Source organism: Mustela erminea, chromosome 14 (genome assembly GCF_009829155.1).
Source record: "Mustela erminea isolate mMusErm1 chromosome 14, mMusErm1.Pri, whole genome shotgun sequence".
NCBI classification, from domain to species: Eukaryota; Metazoa; Chordata; class Mammalia; order Carnivora; family Mustelidae; genus Mustela; species Mustela erminea.
This window is the reverse complement of record NC_045627.1, coordinates 1,526,877-1,549,239: the sequence shown is the minus strand read 5'-3', so window position 1 is coordinate 1,549,239 and position 22,363 is coordinate 1,526,877. Positions and strand designations below refer to the sequence as shown.

Below are 22,363 nucleotides of genomic sequence, written 5' to 3'. Positions count from 1 at the left end.
CGATTTTGCATTATTGACCGGTGTAACGATTTCTGTCTCTGTGAAGTCCTGCTCTGGGGATCCTGTGTGATCCTCACATCTTTGATGTGGCTCCCTCCCTAAGTGGCACCCTGACAGTCAGGCCAGCAGGATGTCAGTTCTCAGCTGGGCGGGAAAGGTCCCCCACCCCCATTCCTACCACAGGACCTGCAATGAGTTGCCAGCAGGGCTCTGGGAGACTGGGGGAGGCAGGCAGATCTGAGGACTTCAAGTTCACCTCTGAGACCCTGCAGAATCTATGAGGTAGGAGGACTTGTAACATTTCAGATTCTGGGGTTTCCCCCCCACAGGGCCGACCGGAGATATCCTGACAACCTGACTTCTGAGGACATATAAAAGCGGCCAAAATAGCTTCACCCTCCAAGTCTGTGACCCTCTCTGCTTGGGGAAATCCCTGTCCATCTCCCAGAGGGTTTTTATCCACCTGGAACCGCAACACTGTCTGCTTTATTTGCTCTCCACCATTAGACTTGATCAGAGGCCAGGAGCAGGGGCACACATCTGGAACCAGCGAGTAAGAGCTAATATTAAACCCCACCCTTTCCCAGTTGTGACTGCTGGCGTCCCCTTCCACGTAAATCATCAGTCCCAAGGTGCATGGCCAGCCAGAGCTCCAAGATCTGCCTTCTACCTTCCGGTTTTCCTTGTAGACTGGCATCACGGGACTTCATTAGAATAAGGAATAGAGACGTGGGACCCTACTCTCTTCCTGTCCCATCAGTGCCACATGGGGTGTTTTGTGGAGTAAGAAGGATATTACAAAGCCTCTGTGTCCCTGGGCAAGTTCCTCTTTCTGACCCTGATTTCCTTTTCTATAAAGTGGGGATGCCACCTCACAGGGTCGTCCTGGGGATTGAGGAAGAAAGAATAAAGTTCTAGCCAGTCAAAAGATAGAGGCTACTGAGTGTAATTAATTTTATAGCAACCTCCTAAAACCTTGTCTCTCCTTCTCATAATCCTGAAATCGTTTTTTCTCCAGGCTTCATGACTGCCTTGGGTATCTCTTGTTGGTCATCTGGTCCCCCTCAGGTTGTTTCGCCTGGATACTTCTGCACCCACTAGAACAGAGAGTCTCACCTTTTCTCAGATTTCCTCTCCCTTCCAAAGAGATGGAAAAGAGGGGTCCAAGAAGATAGGGCGCCTAGAAAATTCTTCTGCCATCCTGAAGAGTCTTTGTGTTCTGCTATGATTTGGTTTCCCCTTATAAACAGCAACTACAGAACCACTCAGGACCCACCAGATGAGCAGAGATGGGGGAACCAACAAATGCACATTCATAAAATCTTTTGGTTTCATTTAACACAAATGTTCCCAGATGGTATATGTGAGGTGTTTCATGGTTTTCTACTTTGGGTCGTTGTTTTCTTATTCCTTAAGCAGGAGGAGCGCTGCAGAATCACAGCCTCTTCTTGCTGGAAGGGTCCTAAGAGACCTGGTCTGGGGCACCCTGACTGAGGGCCATGGAAGGCCTTCAAGGTGTGGGTGTGACTCTCTGACACTGCACCTTATTTTTAGGCATATGTGTGTTTTGGGGGAGAGTTTTGCCCCTTTCATGGCTTCTCAAGGATGCAATGTCTCAACCTCCTGATTTTACATACAAAGAGGCCAAGGCCTGTAGAGAACAGGTGGGGTGCTTCCAAGCTAATTTAAACCTGGTTGTGCCTAAAGGAAGGCTGCTTTATTGTTTCCCTGTATCTCTTCAGCCCATCTGCCAGGTTGCCTCTCTCGGAATCTAGCACGCTTGCCCAGAATTTCCAAAGCCTCCTGCTACCCATTCCCTGTGCTGCGCCCTGGAGAGAGGGTTGCCAGAGTTACCAACAAACCGGCAGTAACAACCACAAAAGGATGCCTCGTTAAATCTGAATTTCACATAAAGCACAAATAATGTCCTAGCACAAGTAGGTCCCGTATCTGAAACACACTTTTAACCAGGCAACCCTCTATGGAGATAACACAGCCACATAAGCCAGAGCCGTGACCTGTAGCACATTTAAGGAATGTTCTTGGGGCCCCTGGGTGGCTCAGTTGGTTAATCATCTGCCTTCAGCTCAGATCTTGATCTCAGGGTCCTGGGATCCAGCCCCGCATCGGGCTCCCTGCTCAGCAGAGAGTCTGTTGTTCCCTCTCCCATTCCCCCTGCTTGTGTTCCCTCTCTCCCTGTGTCTCTCTCTGTCAAGTAAATAAATAAAATCTTTTTTCAAAAAAGTTCTTCTATAATTGCTAACTAAAAATAGGGCCATCTGGGGGCAGAGACCAGGACCCCCCAAATTGCCCAGAAAGTCTGGAAGGAGTCCAAGGGAAGCTCAGAAATCCATGACCCAGGGGTAAATAGTATTTTCATAGGCCAATTGTGGTGTGGGAAGCCTCTCTAAACTTAGGAAGGCTGAAACTAGGGGGGTCAAAACAATCCCCTCTTAACCTGAAGTCTGTGAGAGGTTTGGCAGGGGCTCCCCCACTCCTGGGAAGGAAAGCTGGAGGGTTCGCCCAGGATAGAAGGTTCGTAGGGACTCCCTAGACACCCTGCAGGAAGTGAGGAGAATGTCCCTTCCGGAGGCAAAAAGCCGGAATTACTAAGTTACTGTTTCTCAATAATAATAAGAATAAGAATAATTATCAAAATAACACCAATCTGTAGAAATTTTGCAAATTTCATTATCAAATATGAAACTATAGGACATGGAAGACTGAATCACAAATAATTAGAAGGCCAAGCTCTCCAGACTATAAAATAATTGCATCTCAACACTTGGCTTTCATGGTGACACTGTGACGCTGGTCCCGTGGCTCAGCCGTCCCAACGTCTTGCTTTCTGTAAAAATCGTTGCTAGGCCCGAGTGCCTTACTTGGGTATTTTAGGCCTCACGTCTTTGAAAAGAAGTTTGAATCCTAAGAAACGACATTGGCAAAGTTAAATATATCCTAAGAGCTACAGAAGTATGCCGAAAGGCGTCTGATAAGCTATAGTTGCAGATACCTTAAAAGACGCTAGCAGATGACACACTGTATTTCAGAAAGTAGCCTGAGCCTTGTAGCTCCTCACAGGCTGACGGGACACCAGTGATATCACATTGCTTCTACAGGTCCTGTTTCTTTTATAGATTATACTGTAAAGAACTACATGTTCATTATAGTTCTCAGATACATGGCACCTAAACCACTGAGATCATGATGCTGGGTATCTAACCTATTTATTTTTTAGTTGGAGAGAGAGAGCATGTGTGTGCAGGAGCGGGGCAGTGTGGGTGTTGGGGGTGGGCCAGAGGGAATGGGACAAGCAGACTCCATGCTGAGCAGGGAGCGGGAGCTGGGACTCCATCTCAGCACCTTGAGATCATGACCTGAGCCAAAAACAAGAGTCAGATACCTAACTGACTGAGCCACCCAGGCACCCCTAAACTTGCCTTTGAAAGATGATACTGTTATATGCAATATTTTAAAAAGAGATTTTCGGCTAAGAAGACATCCAAATGAACAACAGACATACGAAAATATGTTCCACATCACTTGGCATCAGGGAAATACAAATCAAAACCACAAAGTGATACCACGTCCCACCAGTCAGAATGGCTAAAATTAACAAGTCAGGAAATGACAGGTGTTGGTGAGGATGCAGAGAAAAGGGAACCCTCTTACACTGTTGGTGGGAATGCAAGCTGGTGCAGCCATTCTGGAAAACAGTATGGAGGCTCCTCAAAAAGTTGAAAATAGAACTCTCCTATGACCCAGCAATTGCACTACTGGGTATTTACACCAAAGATACGAGTAATGATCCAGGGGGTGCCCACACCCCAATATTTATAGCAGTAATGTCCACAATAGCCAAACTGTGGAAAGAGTCCAGACGTCCAATGACAAATGAATGGATAAAGAAGATGTGGTATACATAAAGAAGATGTGGATAAAGAAGATGTGGTATAAAGAAGACAGTGGAATATTGTGCAGCCATCTAAAACAGTATGAAATCTTACCACTTGCAACGACATGGATGGAACTAGAGGGCATTATGCTAAGCAAGTAAGTCAATCAGAGAAAGGTAATGATCTCACTGATATGTAGAATTTAAGAATCAAAACAGAGGATCATAGGGGAAGAGAGGAAAAAATAAAACAAGATGAAACCAGAGAGGGAAACAAACCGTAAGAGACCCTTAATCATAGGAAACAAACTGAGGGTTGCTGGGAGAGCGTGGGGAGTGGACGAATGTGGTGACTGGGTGATGGACTTTAAGGAGGGCATGTGATGTAATGAACAGTGCTCAAGGGTTCCTATTTCTCCACATCCCCTCACCAACTCTTGCTGTTTCTTGTGTTTTTTATTTTAGCCATTTGGGCAGGTGTGAGATGACTTTTTCTTTTAAAGATTTTATTTATTTATCAGAGAGAGAGGGAGGGAGAACGAGCGAGCACAGGCAGACAGAGTGGCCGGCAGAGGCAGAGGGAGAAGCAGGCTCCCTGCCGAGCAAGGAGCCCGATGTGGGACTTGATCCCAGGACGCTGGGATCATGACCTGAGCCGAAGGCAGCTGCTTAACCAACTGAGCCACCCAGGCATCCCCTGAGATGACATTTTAATGTGCTTTTAATTCACATTTCCCTGAGGATGAGTGGTGTTGAGCATTTTTTCATATGTTTGTTGGCCATCTGGATGCCTTCTTTGGAGAAATACCTGTTCATGTCTCCTGCTCATTTTTTATAATTTTTATTATTTTATTTTAAAATATAAAAATATTTTAATATTTGCTTTTGTGTGTATGTTGAGTTGTGTACATTCTTTATGTATTTTGGATACCATCCCTTTATCAGATAAGTGATTTGCAAATACCTTCTCCCTAGTAAGTTGTCTTTCAGATTTGTTGATCATTTCCTTTGCTGTGCAGAGCTCTTTATTTTGGCATAGTCCCAACAGTTTATTTTTGCTTTTACTTTCCTTGCCGCAGGAGACATAGAAAAATGTTGTTACAGCCAATGTCAGAAACATTATTGCTTGTGCTCTTTTTTAAGATTTTTGCTGTTTCAGGTCTCACATTTAGGTCTTCAATCCATTTTGAGTTAATTTTTGTTGATGGTACGTAGCTGTCCAGTTTTCCCAACACCCTTTGTTGAAGAGATTCTTTTCCCCATTGCATACTCTTACCTCTTTTGTTGAAGATTGATTGACCATATAATCATGGGTTTATTTCTGGGCTCTCTATTCTATTCCACTGATCAGTGTGTCTATTTTCTACCAGTACCATCCTGTTTTGATTAGTACAGCTTTGTAATATAACTTGAAGTCTGGAATTGTGATGTTTTTCTTTTTCAAGATCTCTTTAGCTATTCACAGGCTTTTGTACTTTCATACAAATTTTAGGATTGCTTGTTGTAGATCTGTGAAAAATGTTGTTGGTATTTTTATAGGGAATGCATTAAATCTGTATATTGTTTTGGGTAGTATGGAAAATTTAACCATATTTGTTCTTCCAACCCCTGAGCATGGAATGTTTTTCCATTTGTGTGTGTTGTCTAAAAGTGGAATTTTTAAAAAAGTATAGCTTTTGTTGAAATCTAGAATTTATACTTTATTAAACATTAAGAATTTCTAAAATAATATTATGTAATTGACTCCTCATGGCATGAGGTTATCAATTCAGCCTTTCAACTATGTATCCAATAAAATTTCAAATTTATGTTTGGGAAATGTGTTTTCAATACACTCCAACATTTCACTGTTGCTGAAAATTGTTAGACAGTTTTTGGATAGTACACAAAATGCCTGTAGCTCAAACACCTTTTTTTCTGCATTATTTCTCACCAAGTTTAAAGAATGTAAGAACCTGACATGAAGCGTGGGAACGCAAGTAGAGTGAAAAGGGTGTTCCTCTGTCACCTCAGCCTGGTGTGGAGCCTCTGACTGGAGAGAGATGAGGAGGGTACCCACATGGGGTAGGGTTGGAGAAGCAGCCCAGTGCTGGAAGTCAGAGCCAGTATGGGATAAAGAGGGAATCCCCACAGAGGGGAAGCCCAGCTGATCACTAGAGTCTGAGCAGGAGACTGTCTACATGAGTGGGGGCAGCACAGCACAGAGAATCTGAGCCAGTGTGAAGTGAGGTGGGATCTGGAGGGGGAGGTGCAAGTTTAGGTACATACACGGGAACTGGTCAAATTGTGTAAGTATATGAAGGATAATGGGAGCCAGGTTTCTTATATTTGGAGTAGTTTCAAATATGGAAGGGGAAAAAGAGCTTGAATTAGACCTGTTTATTGGATTGGGATTGAAAATAATTGTATGAACTCAAGCCCGAAATATATAGATACATAAAAGTAAAGAGAGATGGAAATGTGTGTAAGTATGATCCCAAACACATGTGTGTGCCTATACACACACATATATATTTAATAGTGTTCACACTTGCTTGGAAACAATGACATCTCAATGGCAATGAGGACACCTAAGCATTCAGATCCTGGCTTCTAAATTCCCTTTTCCACTTAAAAGAACCAGAAGTTAACTGATTCTAGGGCTGGGTAGTAAAAGTACAAGATAAACTTGGAAAATCTTGTTATATTGAAGTGTTCAGAGAACTATGAGTACTTGTCAAAAGGACACAGAAGTCAGTTTGAAGGGGCCCCTCCTGGTCAGACTCGAGACAACATAACCATCACGATAAATAATAATGGTAACAGAATATAACCCATTTAAAAATAGGAAAATATATGCCCATACAAATATTAAAATAAATAAAAAATCAAAAGTTGGATGAGGGATGGTATATTTAAATAGTGTTAAAATACCACCCCACTAAATACTTCCAAATTTTGGAAAGGAAAACTATAACTTCACAGTGAAGACTAGAACAGTCTGCCATAACCAGGTGATTAAAATTAACATCATCAATGATGGGAAAAACCAAATCCTATGCCACATAAGATGCAATGAGAAGAACACAGAGTCACTTCTGTGTTATTTCTGTCAAGAGACATAACCTGGATCTAATCAGGAGGAAACATCAGATCAAACAAAACTGAGGAACATTCCAGAACAAACTGGCCTGTTATCTTCAAAGATGTCAGGTTTACAAGAGTCAAGAAATGACTGAAACTTTGAAATGACTGAAAGACACTAAGACAGACAGGAATGCATGCATCCTTCATGGGTTATTGGGGCAATAGCCAGAATGTGAAGGGGGTCTGTGGGTGAAAGGATAGTTATATATTCACATACATTTCCTGATTTTGATGCCTTGCACTGTGGTTATGTGGGAGAATATTCTCATTTGTAGGAAATCCACAGTAACGTATGCAGGAGTGATAGAGCACTGAGGTTATTAATGAACTCTCAAATGGTTTAGAAAAATAAAGCTCCTCATAAACTAAGTTTTTGATTGTTTCAAAATAAGAAAATAATAGTGTACAGAAGAAGGAATATAAAATGTCCTAAATACGTTTTAAGTAAATGTCTTTTAGTTGATTCTGTTTTCTATGCACATTTGCAGCAGAGTTGTTGTATTCTTGGCCCAAATTATTTTACTATACTTAGTATTTGTGTGTTGCATACTTTGTGTTTTGACTTAGAATCTGTAAACATGTAAACATGCAAAGTCATATGTAATAAAATTTTATAGTAATAAGTAAATATCACGTAATGTAATATGTATGTAACAGGTAGGTAATTTATACACAAACTAAATCCCCATATCACTGAAAGTAACAGCTATAGTACAACTGGTGGACCATTTTGCAGAAGTTCCTAACTTACTTCTGTGCAATATTTTGTGGCTTATTAACAATCAATGAACATTAACTCTTAAAAATGTTGACACTACGAAAGCACATATAAATTGGAAACTCAAAATGCCATTCTGTTTTCAGCAAACAGATCTCAGAAGATATGATCAATAAATCAACTCCAAAAGATCAAATTTAGCTAGTCTCTAATATCAATGGTGTCTCATTTTTCATTTTAAGATACAATCGGTATAAGAATCAGAAAAGCAACTCTTTGTCTGGAAGCAGTTTACTTTATTTTTATTTTTGTTTGGGCAAAAAGGCCTTTCCCTTTATCCAAAATATTTGTGTTTCATAATCAAAGCAGAATGATGCATAGACATCTCCCATTTAACATTAGTTAATCCATCCCTGAAACTCAGATGCTCTGAATAACAACAAAAATAGTCTTTGCCCCATTACTTTCAGTGGGAAAATTTATTATACATTATATGTCAACAGAAAATCCCAACAGTTTACTAAGACATAACTAGAACAGAGGAAATCACTACACATAAGTAACAAACACATGAGGGTTATAAGATGCTTACAACATTGTTTCCTAATCACCTAACAGTTAATATGCTTGCTCTGTATTCAACAGCTTGTAGACTTTGCATGCAATAGTACATCGACAATACAGCACCACAAATAACAGACATCAACAAGTGGATCTAATGGGGAAAATGCAGACAGAAGTTGCAATAAATTAAGACCATTTCCTGCAATGCACTCACCAAAGTGCTACTCACTTTGGAGTGGACAAAACTTAGGAAGTGGCCAAGGGGAGCTCTGCTTACACTTTACACTCTCAGCATTTATTTGTATAAATTTCTTTATAGGGCAGTATAGAGACATGAGGCCACATTGAAAAAGCAAAGCTTGTCATCCTATGGCCTTGGGTCAAGAATAGAGATAGTGCTGCTCATGTCAGTTTCAACCTCCAGTGGCCAAGGCTTTGACCTGACACTCTTTCAAGTCTTCACCATAGCCTTTCTCAAGCTCAATGGCCAATAATCCCACAGGAGGAGATTTTAGGGCCCTCTCAAACTTCTATTTTGCTATCTCTCCCCAGCCTGCTTCCTCTGCAAAAGTCACCACTTTGCCTGTGCATCTACCACCTCTTAGAGCCTTTGGAATCAGCCACGAATTGCAGTGCTGATTCCTTCCATGACCACATATTGTTTACAGGAAAACTCTTCTTCGTTATGCCTTGCCAGTCAGAGTGAAGGTTTCATCCGCAACCTGGACCAGGTTCGGGAATGTTCTACACATAAATGTGAGCAAATGTCTTCTGTATTGAGAGACCTGTACATTCTGTAAATGGACTCTATTGAAAAACCAATACATAGGGTACACTTATGTCCTGACCCAGCTGGAAGGAGGCACTTCATTTCCATCTTTCAGAAAATTGGTGTAACACATTGATTTTTATAACAAAGAAAGCAGTTTTGTGTCCTCTACCAAAAGACTGTCATAGTAAGCAATAAATTGCCTCTTTGGAGTGAACAAATTAATAAGATATTTTCTAAATTTCAAAATAACAAAGACAGAGCGATGTCTGTAATGCTAAGTGCATCCCCTTAGTTGCAGGGCATTGTGTCATGGACCACCTGAGCAATGACACATGGCGGCCAGTAGTCTGATTTGTACATCAATTCACCTGGCAACCTGTTAAAAGAAAGTCTTGCACATGACAAGCTTTCAATAAGACACTGACAAGATGGCCAGGAAGCCCCCTTAGCTGGCCTTTTCAGGTGTCCAGACATCTAGTCAACCTACCTCACCAACTCATCACCATGCTTACTGGAGTAAACCCAATCTCTTCCTTCCCCCCTGGAGATGGGAGAAGAGCCACTCACACGTTTGTATGGAATTCTCATTCCCCCTCGCTCTGTCCCCACATGGCGCTGTCCGTGTAATAAATAAACAAATCTTTATGTCACCCGGAAGTTCCTGGGTCAAATTACACATCTCGGACAATTTTGGGTCACTACAGCCTTTTGTTTTTCTCTCCACCTTAATTAAGCCTTCTGGGTGACCAACAGCTATCTAAAACTCATGTTGCTGCCATATGCTGTTGTTCTGCTTCATCTTCCCAGTAAAGTTCAGTATTTTTCCCTAAAGTTTGGTTTATCAGTATCTCCACATCTATCTCCAGCTAGGGTCATGATCCCAGGTCCTGGGATCAAGTCCCACTCTGGACTTCCTGCTCTGCGGGAAGCCTGCTTCTGCCTCTGCCTCCCATCTCTTATGAATAAATAAAGAAAATCTTTAAAAAAAATTTTAAAAAACCATTTCTATCTTCCCACTTTTAAAGATTAATTCTAGGAATTATTGCTATAAATCCAAGTGTCCTATCTCTTTCTTAAAAAGTCTTCTCCAGGGCACCTGGGTGTCTCAGTTGATTAAATGTCTGACTCAAAATTTTGGCTCAAGTCATGATCTCAGGGTCATGGGATTGAGCCCTTAGTGAGCCCTCTGTGCTCAATGGGGAGTCTGCTTCTCTCCTTTTCCCTTTGCCCCACCCCCCACTCACATGTGCACACACGTGTTGTCTCTCTCTCTCTCAATAAATAAATAAACAAATCTTTAAAAAGTCTTCTCCAAAGGGAGTTTGAGAAATAGTCCAGTAAGGGGCTGGAAGAAAATATTATAAGTTTTATTCATATTTCATGTCATCCATTTAACTGTTTAGCTTTTGCATGTCATTTATAATGTGCATAATAATTTAGTAGAGTAGTAGAGTTTATAATTTATCAAGAATTTGCTTAAATTGGTGGTATGTCCGCAAATATTTTTGTATGTATGTATTTATGTATTTATTTATTTTTGTGAAAGAGAGGTGCACAGTAATAAAAGGAGATCACTGCTCCAGGGACCCAGATATTTCCCCAAGTCCTGTTTCCTTCCATTCCCTCTGGGCTTCATTAGACCCCCTTAACACCAATCTTGTCCCTAAAACACGCCCTCTGCAGCACCAAGTTCGAATGCTTAACTCGGGCCATCACTGCAGGCTGTACCGGGATGACCTTAGAGAAAAGGGTGGTGAGTCTCACGGGTTAGCTGTGTCACCTCCATGAACAGTCCTTTGTTCTGAACAGCTAGTGCAGCCCACGTTTGCAATCACAGGCTCTGGCACCAGAGTGGGCGTAGATCCCAGCTGGCCCCTCAGTAGCAATATGGCTTTGGGAAACTTGTGTCATTTCTGGCCCAGACTTAAGGCTCATCCATAATGTGGAGGAGAAGACAGTGTGACCCTCAGTGGGCTGTTGAAAGGATCACGAGATGGTTCGACTCAGGTGCTCCGAGGTACCCAGCACACAGTAGGCCCACAGTAGAACAAAAAGTTGTTCTATTGATCTTATAGTTACTATTACTCATACTAACAAAACTGATCATTTGAGATGATTTTCAAGCGAAGTGTCTTCGCCTGGATTTCTAAGATTAACCTACTTCAAAATGAATTCTGCTCTACTGTGAAAAACGAGCTAACCAGCAGGTTTCTTCTGCGTCTTTTCTGAACTTTTTAGGATCCTCTCTAGAGAAAGGTTCTAAAGGAAGGCAAAGTGCAGAAATACTCTTGCTTCAAAGGATGTGTAGGAAGTGATTAATTTTGCCAAAAAACAGTGCCTTGAACATAAAAGATGTTTGACGAAGCTCACTGTAGACAGTGTATCCCTCCAGGATTCATAAGTTGAAAATTCAATGTCCAAAGGGACATAACTAGGAGATGGGGGTCCTTGGGAGATGTTTAGGTCATGAGGGTGGAGTCCTCATGGGCGAGATTAGTGTCTCCATAAGAGAGACCCCACAGAGATCCCTCGCCTCCTCCACCTTGGAGGTTATAGGGAGAAGATGGTCATCTGTGACCCAGGAAGTGGGCACTTGAACAGACACGAAATCTTCCAGGGTCTTGATCGTAGACTTCCCAGCTTCCAGAACTGAGAGAAATAAGTATGTCTTTAAAGCACCTAGTTTATGGTGCTCTTGTTACATCAGCCCAAACTAAGATAAAGCTTGTCTCTTATACTGAAAAATAACACAAATGTTAACAACAATTAAAAAAAGGAACATTGTGGCCAATGACATGTAATGAACATCATCTCTCCTCTACAGAGCCAAGAGCTTAATTAGTTTCGGGCAACTCAGTAGAGTATGATTAAACCAAAGAGCAGCAAGATGTCTAAATGCTCAAGTCCTCTGCCTCCTACTTTTCTGCCAAAACAAAAGAAAAGCCCTAGGCTGGTTTTGGTTACCACCAAGCACAAAACAGCCAAATTCCAAATTAGAAAGCTCTGGGGTTTAATTGTGGATGTATGGAATTACATAGAAGCTCTCTTTGATCATTCCAAAGGATGTTTCCCTCAAAGGTTACAAATACATCTCAGCCTACCAACCATCTCAGGCCTACCACAAAAATTATATATATACACTTTTAGCATTTTAAAATGTGTCTAAATTTCAGTTTCGGATCCAGTTTTGACTATGGTTATGGGCTTAGTTGGATGCCCCCAGATTCCTACGTTGACGTCCTAACACCCAGCATCTCAGAATGTGGCAGTATTCAGAGACAGGATTTTTAAGGAGGTGATAAAGGGAAAACGAGCTCACTGGGGGTGGGCATCAAGCCAACAGGACTGGTGTGCTTACAGGAAGAAGAGATTAGGACACAGACAGTACAGACTGAAGGACAATCGTTTGAAGACAGAGTGGAGAACACAGCTATCTGCAAGCCAAGGAGAGACGTTTGAAGAATGGAACACTACTGCCACCTTGATCTTGGACTTCCAGCGCCCAGAACCATGAGAAAATAAATTGTATGTTGCCTAAGCCACCCGGCTGTTGATATTTTGTTTACGACAACCCATGACTCAGAAATTTGAGGACCTCCCCCCAGACTTTATCCTGAAGTTCTGTTTCAGCTTCAGGGGCTTGTGTAATACTACTGTATCAAGGATGGAGGCTCCTGCCATTCCCCGCACTGGGTCATTGAGACACTGCACAGCTGTCCCCAGGGCTGGCTACATAATTTACAAGCCCCATGCAAAATGAAGATATAGGGCCCTTTGGGCAAAAACAGGGAGGAAGTGTTTGTTAAAGGTACTAAAATAGAAAGCTCATTTCCTCCATGGTCTGTCTTCTGAAGGGGCATGGCTGCTGTTTTCTATTTGCATTTAATGTCATTCCAAGCAAATAAAAATTTTAAAATGTGATTATGGGCATGATTTTTGCCATTCATCTTCGCAGGGTGCAATGTCAGTGTTAAATAATTCACGCAGGGATTCCACAGCTGGGGCACACCCACGTGCCCTCTTCTTATCAGAACCGTGGAAATCCTGCACAAGACCAGCTCTGCCATCTTTACCTCACCTGGGGACTCACACCTGTTCCACCGACCCTGCCGCCCTCGGCTTCCTGATGAGTAAGGAACTCGACAGGATCAGGAGCCGGGGGCTGCCTTTCTTTCCCTTCCCTCCTAAGTCACCACTTCCAAGGCTTGGCTAACACAGGGAGGTGACATGAGTGGGAAAGGACAAGACAGGGTTCGGGGCTGCTCACAAGAGGCCACCGCCTCCTGCCGGTGCTCAGAGCAAGCTCTGGTCTGTAGGGAAGGCGAGCTCCAGTTGACTCGGTCATAGACGTCATGTGGTCAGCGAGTCTCGTTGACCACCACTCACGAGGTGTCCATTTCCATGCTGTGCTCACCGGGCAGGGCGAGCAGTACATGCAAATGAGGAGGCAAGGAATGGTGGGTACCCACAGTGGGCTGTCCCCTCCGCTATGTACGTGCTCCACTGTCCCACCTGTTATGCCCCAATAATGGGTCCATGATTAAAAGAGCGAGACTGATACAAAGCGAAGGTCAAACAAAGCTTTATTTCGCACCAAGCATCAAGAATCAAACTGAGCAGCCAGGGCCGCTTTTCTTACAGAGAAGTCGACCCCTCTCTCCTTTACGGACTAGCTTTTAAGGACATAGGCCATGCTGTTGGGCCTGGTCATGCACAGGTGGCCAATGAAATTGTAACACACAGAGAAAGCTGCACAGTGATGCTAGGTGACCAATTGAATTACAACTTACCTTTTAGTAGACATTTGACCTAGCCTATCACCTTGGTTAGGATTGGCGCCCAAAAGACTCACAAAGGGCGGGAGCCATACTCCTTGGTAGCTAGGGAGACAGTATGCAACCCTCCACTGATCAGATGTCTTACCTGGCCTGACCCACCCTTGTATTCGAGCTTTGTTACCTGAGGTTGATTTCCGGGACTTGTTTTTAAGTAAGTCCCCTGGGAGAAGGGGAGCAGGGACAGCTTAAGGGTTAAACAACAAGGTTATTGTGTAACCTCAATGGAAGCCTCTGGCTAAAATATAAAAATATAAAATAGGTCCTTACATCACCCACTTCGCTCAAAAAACACAAATTCAAAAATAAAACTGAGTAATTCCTAGACATTGAGAGAGAAGCACTCTGACTTCACCTTAGAACCCTTCTGAGGGCGGTGCTTGGTGGGGGTAGGGGGGTGTGGGGGGGTTGGGGGTGGATAATGGGACCTCTGAGGGTGTTGCCCAAAGGGCAGGGCCCTTTGGGAAGGGGCTTTCTGGGGGAGGGGCCCTTCTGGGAGCAAAGCCCTGGGTGGGGGCATTCCCTCTGGGGGCAGGGCTGGGAGCAACCCCAGAAGCCTGGCCCACAGAGAAGCTGGTCCTGCCTCTCCCTCTGCCCCCTTTCCCCAGGGACCCCTAGGCTTTGGAGACTAAAGTCAAAATTAAAGCCCTATGTCTAAATGGTTCATACTGTGGTTGGGTAGTGTTTTTAACATATTAATTGACTGTTTTTTCTCAGTATTTGTCAAACCTTTCCCAACTCAAGGCTTTCTCTTAAGCAGCAGCGCAAGGCTGGCCCTTCAGTTGGGTCAAGCTGTCGTGATTCTCTGTAAAAACCCACCCTCTTGCGCTGCTCAGGAGGGCAGTGTTGCGTCCTAGGATAAACATAAATATATATCAAATGTGTTTACAAATTATATTTATATGTATACATTCAATTCTATGTTTACATATATATGTATAAAATAAAAATAAAAATATTGTTTAAAAGGCTGTTTTGCGGGGCGCCTGGGTGGCTCGGTGGGTTAAAGCCTCTGCCTTCGGCTCAGGTCATGATCCCAGGGTCCTGGGATCGAGCCCCGCATCGGGCTCTCTGCTCAGTGGGGAGCCTGCTTCTCCCTCTCTCTCTGCCTGCTTCTCTGCCTACTTGTGATATCTGTCTGTCTGGCTCAGTCCTTAAAGCGTCTTTTTTCCACTCAGGTCATGATCTTAGGGTCTTGGGATTGAGGCCCACATTGGGCTCCCTGCTCAGCAGGAAGCCTGCTTCTCCCTCTCCCACTCCCCCTGCTTGTATTCCTGCTCTGTCTCTCTGTCAAATAAATAATTTTTAAAAAGAAATACTTTATTAAAAAATATATGTAAAATGCTATTTTGCCCTCTATCCTGGTAAGATTGAACACATTCCTAACAAGAGATCTTCCTTGACTCCGTGATAAAAATTTAACATTGTCTTAATGAATCCTTACAACATCCGCCTCCCCAATCCTTCTCAGATGTTACAATTAAGGTTCAGTGAAGTCCAAACACTGGGCCTGAGGTAATATACCCAGTATGTGGCCTCTTGGCATAGTCTAGCAGCCCAAATTGGGGGCGAGGGTGTTTGAGTGTCGTTGGCCAGGATGAAAAAGCTGAAAGATGAAAAGAAGGGTAGTCTTGCTTCTTTTTGGCCCAAAAAAAGAGGATTTAGAAAGAAAGAGACCTGTCGCCCAAAGGAGGAGGCCCCCCACTGATCCCAGCTGGGCAGGAGTCAGAGCAGAAGGGAAACTCCCATCACCAAGGAGAATGCATACAAAAGCATAGGATCCCTCTCACGTGATAGGTTTCTGTCCCCTAGTCATCCCCCTGTGCCTGCCCCATAATAGCATTCTCAGGAAATGGCTGAGAGATACATTCAACTTGCAGAATTATAGCAAATAAAGTAATCTTTGACCCATCCTGGGAGCTTCTGATTACTGGGAGGGGCCAAGCCATCCTAGGGCAAGTGCACTCATTTCAAGAACCAGTAAAATGACTCCAAGAGTATCATAAGGGCTAGTGATCATGACTGGTCCAGAAACATTTCTGGGAGTCCCTTTTAACATCCCTCCCATCATTTCTTCTCATCTCCAAGGGAATGGTACTTAGGTATTCTGAAAGAAATATGCATGACTAGTAAACTGTGTGTGACCCCTGCTGCCTAATTCATCCCTCACCAGCAATTAACACTGATGGTTTGAAGGATGGCTACTCCCCTGGCAGGGCAAGAGCTGAAGCAGAATGTATGGGGCGAGGCGGCTCTTCCCCCTGGATATAAATAATTAAACCCAGTAACCACCCTTCCTGCCTGGCCACTGTCATTTAGGTATGGCTGATTATCCCTAAATGGGAATGAGATGGGGGCGGGGGTGGGGGAGGGAAGCAGGTGACGGTCAAAAAAACTACAGTAGCTGCCACTGAGGGTCCAACCCGGCATTAGACTGAGCTCAAGTCCTGATTCCATCATATACGAGCTGTATGAACTTGGAAAACTGAGTTCAACTCTCGAAGCATCTGCTTTGCCCCCCCTTGGAGTGAGAATAGTCAGTAGTATTGACTTCACAGGGCTTATTAGGAGGATTAAATTAGATACTGTTCATTTAGCACAGTTCCTGGCCTATAGAAGGCACACATAAAAGTTGATTATCGTTTTTATGGACCTCCAACTTTAAGCCTTCTATAAAGAACCAAATGATATCTCTGAAAAATACCAACTGCCTACAAGGTTGTAGGGAAAGTGGTATCTATGTTGACCTGATTAGAAAAAAGTGGAAAATCTCTCTTGTTTAAGCCTTGTTGAAAATTTTCTAAACTCTGTCCGCTCTTCTGCTTTAGTAATTAGAACAAACGTTGGAGACTCGTGGTTTTCTGATAATTGAGCTGCTCGTTGTAACGCAGGGCAATTCGACATTAGTATTTATTTAAAAAATTACCACAAATGAAGATAAATGGTGAGACGTGCACTAAATTTGATGAAAATCCTGACGTGAGTGTTTCTTCTTGGGATTCTCTCTCTCTCTCTTTTTTCTCCTATGATCTGAGAGCGGATTACATTCTACTTGGGTGATGGCTCAGGTCAAATGTGTGGTTTTGCAGGTGCCTAGCCTTTCACAGACAATCTTGGAAGAACCATCATTGTCTCTGTAAGAAAACGGAGGGAAAGATGTGATTTTAACACTCAGCCTACAACAGTTCAACAATCTACCAATGTGAATTTAGAAACGCTGAGCAGGTCCCCCTTCTAGTAAGGAATATCTCTCCCGTTTTCTTATAATACCTGAGTTTCTACAACTGAGCAATCTACTCTTTTGTGTAAAACAGCTTCCCAGGATTGTTTCTCCTTTAAACGCAAGTGAACTTTGGGGATGGCACTCAGATCCCTTTCTTTTACTGGACAACTGTGGAGCAGGGCTTGGGTGTGTTTCAAGAGGGAAAATATCCACAAGGGGACAGAAAAAGGACATAAATGTACAAAATCCCATTTTCCAAGAATGTAAAAAGCTAACTTCCAGGGGAGCCTGGGTAGCTCAATTGTTAAGCATCTGCCCTTCGGCTCAGGTCATGATCCCAGGGGCCTGAGAATCCAGCCCCGCGTCAGGCTCCCTTCTCAGCGGAAAAACCTGCTTCTCCCTCTCCCACTCCCCCTGCTTGTATTCCCTATCTCATTGTGTCTCTGTCAAATAAATAAATAAAATCTTAAAAAAAAATGCGAACTTCCAAGATGTATTTTTTTTCCTTTGCTCTAAATATCTCAATGTTCACTTGTTGAAAGCAATTGATTGAAGCCCTGGGAAGAAATGGTAGATTGAAGCACTCATCAGAGTTGTTTGTGCTGCTTTTCAGGGGTCTGGCTGCACTAAATTATTTCAAGAAGTATTAATTATCTAAGTCACTCAGAAGAAGCCATTTACCTATTTCATTTTCTTTTTCTTTTTTTGAAGAGAATCTTTTTTTTTTTAAGATTTTATTTATTTGTCAGAGAGAGAGAGGGAGCGAGAGCGAGCACAGGCAGACAGAGTGGCAGGCAGAGACAGAGGGAGAAGCAGGCTCCCTGCCGAGCAAGGAGCCCGATGTGGGACTTGATCCCAGGACGCTGGGATCATGGCCTGAGCCGAAGGCAGCTGCTTAACCAACTGAGCCACCCAGCCGTCCCCCTATTTCATTTTCTGTGGTTCTTGATCCTTCCCCCAAATTCTCACAGGCTTCCGCAGCTGGCACAGAGTCCGCTCCCATAACTATAATCCCTGTCCCATACTCTCACCTCCATCATACATCATACATACCTGATAAAACCCCACCTTGGTAAAAACCCAACCCTCTGTCCACCCTACGTCTGCCCCTGGCAGCTGAAGGTGGTTGGTGAGAAAAGCAACGATGCTGGAAGCTTTCACATTAAATTCTCTTTTTTTTTTAAAGATTTTATTTATTTATTTGACAGAGAGAGATCACAGTAGGAGAGAGGAAGGGAAGAGATCACAGAGAGAGGAAGGGAAGCAGGCCCCCTGCTGAGCAGAGAGCCCGATGTGGGACTCGATCCCAGGACCCTGAGATCATGACCTGAGCCGAAGGCAGCAGCTTAACCCACTGAGCCACCCAGGCGCCACCTTCACATTAAATTCTCAGCCACAAATCCAAGTATGTTTCTCTGACCGACAGAATCTCCACTCTTCTTGTGAAATATTTTGACTATTTCACATCTTCTTTCCTCCAACCTTAAGCCAGGGCTTCTCAACACTGGCCACACTTTTGAATCACCTGGAAGACTTTAAAACACAGGAGTGCCCACCTCCAGAGGATCTGATCTAATTGGTGTAGAACCAATTAGATTAATATCCAATTAGGGTCTGGATATAAGTGTGCTTTTAAAATTCTCCCAGTGATTCTAATGTACAGCCATTTTGTTCAGAGTGAGAACTGAACACCTTCCATCAGATACAGCTGATGACCGACCATTCTGATGACTTCACTGAGAAAAGTAAATTGAGGGCACCTGGGTGGCTTCAGCTCAGATCATGGTCTCAGGGTCTCGGGCTCTCGCATCAGGCTCTCTGCTCAGCAGGAAACCTGCTTCTCCCTCTCCCTCTGCCTGCCTCTCTGCCTACTTGTGATCTCTCTCTCTCTCTTTCTCTCTGTGTCAAATAAATAAATGAATAAAATATTTTTAAAAAGAAAGAAAAACAAACTGGGTGGGTGTCTAGGTGGCTAAGTGGTTAAGCGTGTGAATCTTGGCTCAGGTCATGAGCTCAGGGTTATGGAATCGAGCCCCACGTCAGGCTCCATGCTCAGCGGGGAATCTGATTAAGATTCTCTCCCTCTCCTTCTGTCTCTTCCCCCTGCATGTGTGTGCTCCTGCTCTCTCTCTCTCTCTCTCTCAAATAAATCTTGAAAAGAAAAATCGGTAAGGAAAGAAGACCCACAGAATCCCAGAAACTCCAGTCCAGACCTGGATTTTGAACTTTCTTCCACTGCCTGCTTTCCAGATCTACCTAGATGAGTTAAACCCAACATGTTCAAAACCAAGCTCTTATTATTCTCGAGCTCTGCTGGTCTTGCAATAGCTCAAACAGGAAACTGTAGAGTCATTCTTGATTCATCTCTTTCTTTCACTGCCCACATTTAATTCTTTGGTAGAAGCTGTGGATTCTATCTTCAAAATATATTCTAAATCTGACCAGTTCTCCACACTTCAGTTACTCCCACTGTGGTCCAAACCACCGTCTTCTATAGCCTGAGTTATTGTAATAGTCTCCTATCTGGTCTTCTGGATTCCATTTTTGCTCTGTTCTAGTTTATTTTCCACTCAGCAGTTAAAGCAATCCGTTTAAGACAAAAGTCAGACCTTGTTATTTCTCTGCTCTAAGATCTCCAATGGCTCCCCACTTCACTCAATACAAAATTCAGTCTTACAAAATTTAACACTCAACTTCCTTCTCAATTCATCTCCTACCTCTTCACTCAGCTGTCTCTGCCTCCGCTCACCAGCCTCCTTAGTGTCTAACAGAGTACAGCAAGTGCGTGCCTCCCTTGGGGGGTTGCACTTGTTTCCTCTTCTTAAATGTACCCGTCTTGTTCTCTGGATCCACTCAAGGATCTGCCAATGTCTTCTTATCAGAGTAATCTCCCCTAACTGCACACACAGCCAGCACCAGCACCATCACAATCAACATAATTTCTGTCCCTCTCTACTTTTGACTTCTTATCAACAGCTGACATATTATATATTTATTTATTTACTGTCTGTTCTCTCTCTTCTATTTGAATGCATGTGCTATAAAAATGGTATTTGTGGGGTTTTTTTTCCTGATTTATTCTGTGTTCAGAAGAGGATTTGATACATAATACTCAGTGCATAATTGTTGAACGAATGAATGAATGAATGAATGAATGAATGAATCAATGGAAATATCAGGTTATCTCAATCATAAGAGAGATTTCTCTCAAGCATTTTCTATAGTATTGCCCTATTTCATTCTCTGCATCTCTGGGTTGATTAGTAGATAAAATCATCATGTAAAATCAGTTTGAGCAAGGTTGGATCCTTAAGCTTCTATGTCACCTAGGACTCCAAATGTCACGGTGTACCATGCACATTTGCCTCCAGCCTTCTTCCCCATATTTTGGTCATGGTTCAGCAGCTGTGGCATCGTTCATCTTTCTTTCCCCCTCCCCTGTCTCAGTTCCAGGAGGTCCTCCTTGGCTTTGGGCCCCCTCCTTGTGGGTGATGAAGGCAATGTAGGGAGAGGCAGCAGCTGCCCTGACTCACCCCTGCTTTCTCCATTCATACTGATCCAGTAACTCATAGCCTGTGCAGTACAGGGCTGGCCAGGTCAGTCTCTGCCACCTTAGGACCTCATTTTTGTTCCCTGCGGCAGCTTGGCCATTTGCAAAATCAGAAATTGTAAAAGTACAAACAGGAGACAATATGCCATATTTTATGGATTTTAAGATGCCCCTCCCCTCCCATTTTCTTTCACATCTCCAATGTCAGGAATTGTCTTATAGTTGGAGCTGAGCAGGTGGAAGTCCCTATAAAGTTATCACAGCTTGACCCTGTGCCATGTGGTTACTGCTCCTAGGGCACAACTGATCATCTACATCCCTTGGCATGCCAAGCCACAGGCCTTTTGAGGACCATTTAAAGAAAGAAAATAAACTGGTTATTATATGAAAATCTCAGATAAGGAAATTAAAAAAAAAAAAAGAGAAACCCCACCAGCATCAAACCAAGCAGAACGGAGGGGTGGCAATTTGGATGACCTCAGAATACTTTTATAAGAAGTGCAGCATGCAAAACAATCTTGAGAAAGGAGAACAAAGCTGGAGGTATCAGTTTCTTGGATTTCAAGATATACTACAAAGTTATAGTAATCAAAACAGTAGGGTACTGGGAGAAAATATACGCAGAAATCAATGGAAACAGGATAGAGAGCCCAGAAATAAATCCACAATTATATGGTCAATTAATCTTTGACAAAGGAGGCAAGAATATGTAACAGAAGAAAGTCTCCTCAAAAACAGTGTTGGGAAAACTGGAGAACCATATGCAAAAGAATGAAACTAGACCACATTCTTTTACCATACACGTAAAGAAACTCAAAACGGATCAAAGATCTAAATGTGAAATCTGAGGTGTGCCTGCCTGGCTCAGCCTGTACAGCATGCGACTCTTATTCTTGAGGCTGTGAGTTTAGGTCCCACATTCAGTGTAAAGCTTACTTAAAAAAAAAATTAAATGAATAAATGAGAGACCTGAAACCATAAAACTCCTAAAAGACAATAAGCAGTAATCACTTGGAGATTGGTTTTAGCAACATTATTTGTGGGTATGTCTGCTTAGGCAAGGGAAACAAGAACAAAAATAAATTATTAAGACTACAACAAAATAAAAAGCTTTTGCACAGTAAGGGAAACCCGCAACAAAACCAAAAGGGAACCTACAGAATGGGAGAAGATAGTGGTGAATGATAAATATAATAAAGGATTAATAACCAAAATATGTAAAGAACACACACACACACACACACACACAAAACCCCCAAAAAACCCAAACCCCAACATATAATCCAATTGAAAAATGGGCAGAGGACTTAATAGACATTTTTCCAAAAAATACATACAGACATCCAATAGACATGTGAAAAGATGCTCAATATCACTCATCATCAGGAAAATAAAATCAAAACCACAGGGAGATCTATCACCTTATACTTGTCAGAATGGCTAGTATTAAAAAGACAAGAAAGAACAAGTGTTGGCCAGGATGTGGAGAAAAAGGAACCTCTGTACATTTTTAGTGGGAATGTAAATTGGTGCAACAACTGTGGAAAACAGTATGGAGGTTCCTCAAAAAATTAAAAATAGATTTACCATATGCTTTAGTAATTCTAGTACTTGATATTTACCCAAAGGAAATAAAAGCACTTGATTCAAAAAGATATATGCCCTCCTAGGTTTTCTGCA

At 42.8% G+C, this 22,363-nt stretch overlaps 1 long non-coding RNA gene across 1 annotated transcript; it reads left to right on the top strand.

Moving 5' to 3' along the window:
• The first annotated feature begins 8,796 nt into the window (after positions 1-8,796).
• Positions 8,797-12,996, top strand: LOC116572957. Its single transcript, XR_004278558.1, has 2 exons — positions 8,797-9,059; positions 12,436-12,996. It is a non-coding gene; the product is annotated as an uncharacterized LOC116572957 (long non-coding RNA).
• The last annotated feature ends 9,367 nt before the right edge of the window (positions 12,997-22,363 follow it).